General features: G+C 46.1%; 1 protein-coding gene across 2 annotated transcripts in view; it reads right to left on the reverse strand.

Annotated features, from left to right (window-relative positions):
- Positions 1-5000, reverse strand: part of LOC143293432 (uncharacterized protein ZK1073.1-like) — a 92919-nt gene that overhangs the window by 49170 nt on the left and 38749 nt on the right. The window lies entirely within an intron of this gene.

Genomic DNA, 5000 nt, shown 5'->3' on the forward strand with positions numbered 1-5000 from the left:
GAGACAGAGAGAGACACTGACACAGGTCCTGGGTTTTCCTCATCTTCCAACTACACACCGCAAGCAAACCGGATGGAGTGTGTGTGTGTGTGTGTGTGTGAGCGCGCGCGCGCGCGCGCGCGAGTGTGTGCGTGCGTGTGTGTGTGTGCGCGCGCGCGTGTGTGTGTAAGAGAGAGAGAAAGAGTGAGAGACAGACAGACAGACAGTCAGACTGATAAACAGACTGACACAGACAGTGACACAAGTTTAATTGTGAAGGCCATCAGCCCTTTCACTGACAAAAGGGGGAAGGGTGATAAAATGGGCCAATTCACCAGACGAGAGAGAGGGGGGGCCAGACAGAGACAAGAGAGAGAGAGAGAGACAGACAGACAGACAGACAGACAGGGAGAGGGGGGAAAGAGGGACAGACGGGGACAGACAGAGACAAGAGAGAGGAGACAGAGACAGGAAAGAGAGAGAGGGGGGGGACAGAGAGAGACAGGAGAAAGGAGACAGAGACAGGAAAGAGAGGGGACAGAGACAGGAGAGAGGAGACAGAGGCAGGAAAGAGAGGGGACAGAGACAGGAGAGAGGAGACAGAGACAGGAAAGAGAGGGGACAGAGAGACAGGAGAGAGGAGACAGAGACAGGAGAGAGGAGACAGAGACAGGAAAGAGAGAGAGGGGGACAGAGAGAGACAGGAGAGAGGAGACAGAGACAGGAGAGAGGAGACAGAGACAGGAAAGAGAGAGAGGGGGACAGAGAGACAGGAGAGAGGAGACAGAGACAGGAAAGAGAGAGAGGAGACAGATACAGGAGAAAGGAGACAGAGACAGGAGAGAGGAGACAGACAGACAGACAGAGACAGGATAGAAAGAGAGAGAGAGAGAGAGAGAGAGACAGGGAGAGACAGAGAGAGACGTTGAGAGACAGAGAAGGAAGTGGAGATAGGGAAGTAGGGGGATATGGGTGCCGGGGAGGGCAGTTTCAGTTTCAGTTTCAGTTTCAGTAGCTCAAGGAGGCCGTCGCTGCGTTCGGACAAATCCATATACGCTACACCACATCTGCCAAGCAGATGCCTGACCAGCAGCGTAACCCAACGCGCTTAGTCAGGCCTTGAGGAAAAGAAAAAAAAAGGTGAATAAATAATAGATAAGCTTACATAAATAAATAAATAAATAAATAATAATTATAATACAAGGAAGGGGAAGATGAAGGCATCAGGGAAGCGGAGGTGGTGTGTGTGTGTGGGGGGGGGGAGGTAGGTGTAGGTCAGGAGGGGTGTGGGTGCTGTTGGTGGTGGCCGTGTTTTGTTGGGTAGGGGGGGGTAGTAGTGGGGTGTGAGGGGGGGCTCTGTGTTTACAGAGAACGACCCAGTAGTATGGAGTTCTGTCTGATGTCGGACGGACGGACGGACTGGCAGAGAATACTGAGACTTGAAAAGTACTCAACTAAACTGGGATCGGAAATCAAGTTGTCTGTGTGTGTACTATCTGTCTGCCTCTCTCCCTGTGTGTGTGTGTGTGTGTGTGTGTGTGTGTGTGTGTGTGTGTGTGTGTGTGTGTGTGTGTGTGTGTGTGTGTGTGTGCGTGCGTGCGTATGTGTGTGTGTGTGTGCGTGTGCGCGCGCGCGTGTGTGTGTAAGAGAGACAGAAAGATACAAAGACAGGCAGACAGACGGACAGACATACACACATACCGAGACATCCTCTACAAAAGGAGAAAGGGACATCCCCTTCCAAAACCCTGCTATGTCGAATCGAAACCACTCTCAAAAGCCATCGATGTGACGGAACTGACAGGGAAAGTGATAGCAAGAAAGTGGAGGGAAAGGGGGCGAGGGGGGGGGGGGGGGGGGCGGAGAGTGGAGGAGGGCGGAGGGGGGAGGGGGGTGGGAAGGGGAGAAGGTAAGAGCAATGAGGCAGTGACGGCAAGTCCAAAACCACTGAGTGAGTTTCAGTTTCAGTTTCAGTTGCTCAAGGAGGCGTCACTGCGCTCGGACAAACCATATACGCTACACCACATCTGCCAAGCAGATGCCTGACCAGCAGCGTAACCCAACGCGCTTAGTCAGGCCTTGAAAAAAAAAGGGGGGGGGGGGGGAATAAATAATAGATAAGCTTACATGAATGAATAAATAAATAAATAAATAAATAAATAAATAATAATTATAATATAGAAAAAGGTAGTAGTAATAATAATAGTAATACTAATAAAATAATAATAATAAAAAATAAATAAATAAATAAATAAGACAACAATGGTGATAATTAAGCGAATGAATGTAAAATATGACGACACACATTCACACATACACCCACACATGCATAACAGAAATGCACCAAACATGCAGTTTCACACATATGAAAGTACAGAGTACACTGAGTGAGTCTCTGACCACTGAGATGTGATGATGTAGGTCAATGGTCTCGCCGTGACCCATGCCATCTTGTGTGTGTGTGTGTGTGTGAGGGAGAGAGCGTGCGTGCGTGCGTGTATGTGTGTGCGTACGTGTGGTGTGTGTGTGTGTGTGTGTGTGTGTGTGTGTGTTCGTGCGTACGCTGAATATGGTGCACAATAATCAAAAATCAGCGCAGGTGGGCACACTGATAAATGTTTTAAGTTATCTTGCTACTGCACAGGGATTGGGTCCCGTGTTCGGTGAACGTGCCTCACAGCAGATAAACAGAGTTGAGGGACTGTGAACTGTTGACTGTAAACAGAACTGAGGGAACGTAAACTGTTGAGGAAACAGAGTTGAGGGACTGTGAACTGTTGAATGAACAGAACTGAGGGAACGTAAACTGTTGAGGAAAGATAGTTGAGGGACTGTGAACTGTTGAATAATCAGAACTGAGGACACGTCAATTGTTGAGGAAAGATAGCTGAGGGACTGTGAACTGTTGAATAAACAGAACTGAGGGAACGTCAATTGTTGAGGAAAGATCGTTGAAGGACTGTGAACTTTGGCCAAACAGAGCAAACCATAGGCCTAGTTTGCATCAGTTTGACATGGTACAGTATATGACACCAAACGTCAATTGTTGAGGAAAGATCGTTGAAGGACTGTGAACTGTTGAATAAACAGGACTGGGTGGGAACGTTAACTGTTGAGGACTGAAACAGAGTTGAGGGACTGTGAACTATTGAGGAAACAAAGAGTCCTTGGGACGTGTTTTTGCCGGGTGCGGCGGCGCGGGAAGAAAGTTGAGGGAGCTATCAAGGAATTGTCTGTTGTAGTAAACACAGCCATATTTATTATATCCATAATTAATTATCCAGAAAACAAAACACAAGCATGCTTTATGCTGTATCATACAACAGGTAACCCATTAAGACAGTTTAAAAAAAAAAACAAAAAAAATCAGTTTCACGAACAAAAACTCGCATCATTGAACCGAATGACGCGAGCTGTGCAGACAGAGACAGAAGCCGAGACGAGTTTGACACGAAATTATGAGCCCAGATAGCTGGCACGTACACTAAATCCATGATTCTGAGATGTCACACACACCCCTCCCCCCCCCCCACCCACCCACCCATCCCCCCTAATGGGGTAGAACATAAATTATCATAATCATAATTAGCAATAATAATACTAATAACACTATGACAGACATATTCCTCGAAGAACTCACAGAAGGAACACATCATGGGAATACCACCTTATGCTTGATAATATTCATCCTGATTTTTCAGGCAGCTGGCAAAAAAAAAGTTTCCTGTTACTGTGTTACACAGACCTGGCTGTGTGTGTGTGTGTGTGTGTGTGTGTGTGTGTGTGTGTGTGTGTGTGTAGACACAACCACGCCAACAGATGCCAGATAAAAAAAATAAAAAAAAACAAAAAAAAACGCCACGTCTCGTTGCCACGGATCCAGTTTCGGGATTAATAATCAACTCGATTATCAAGCTGCATGCGTGTATGGGTATGGTCACCAGTTATCACGCAGCTGCTGGTAAACTGGACAATCTGGGTTCAAGATAAAGGACAGAAAACTCGAACCCTTCGTGTGTGTGTGTTCTTTTTTTTTCTTTTTCTTTTTTTTCGCGTTGTATGTTAGTTACTGGTCGTGCTAAAACGGCATAATATGTACGAAACGCGCGCATGCGCTTTCATGAATTATACCCCCCCCCCCCCCACGCTCCCCAACTCACCCTTCGCCACCAACACAGATACACACAGACACACCTATACACACAGACACACACACACATACATGGAGAACAGGTGGGTAGACAGGAAAGGATGCAGAAATACGAGACCAAGTATACATATCCACAGTGTTGATATAGATCATTTCAAATATTGTACTACAATTCAGCGGGATTCTGATGTTATATCAGGGACGAGGAGTCCGGTGCTCATATGGCAGCTGAACAGAGACAGAACACAGACACGTTTAAATAACAATGTATACACACAGAGACGAAGGAACAGAAAACACAGTACACAGACGAACAGAATCGGACCGGGAGAGAACCAGCTTCCAAACCAATCTGTCATGACGGTCACATGACAGTCATATCATACTGACCATGACTGATAGCGGAACAAACAATCATCGTAACAGGTGGCTCGTTCGGTAAAATTCTCTGCTTCCATTAGAAATGTCTTATATGATAATCAACAAGTGTTCGAAATTGTTCAGAGTTTAATTTGGAGCCCAAATGGTTCTTTGTTGTAACTGTACTGGTTGACTAGTCATTATGTTTTATTTATATCCTTCTTTTTTTTACTTGTTCTTCTCTTTTTTTTAAAATGCTAATTGAGGAGAGAGAAACAGGGAAAGTTGTGATAATTTAAGGCATGGGTGGGGTGGGGGAGATGATAGATTTTCGTCTGATGAAATCACAAATGTGGATAGACGCTAAGCAAAAGAACGAACGATTCTTTTCGACAGTTCAATGTACGCTGCACACGCACCCAGGTTACCGTGACTGGAGTTCAATTTGATCAGTTTCAAGGAGGTACCAGAGCGTGTGGATAGTTGAACACACGCCACACCACACCACATC

The sequence above is a fragment of the Babylonia areolata genome, chromosome 19 (genome assembly GCF_041734735.1).
Source record: "Babylonia areolata isolate BAREFJ2019XMU chromosome 19, ASM4173473v1, whole genome shotgun sequence".
NCBI lineage: Eukaryota > Metazoa > Mollusca > Gastropoda > Neogastropoda > Buccinidae > Babylonia > Babylonia areolata.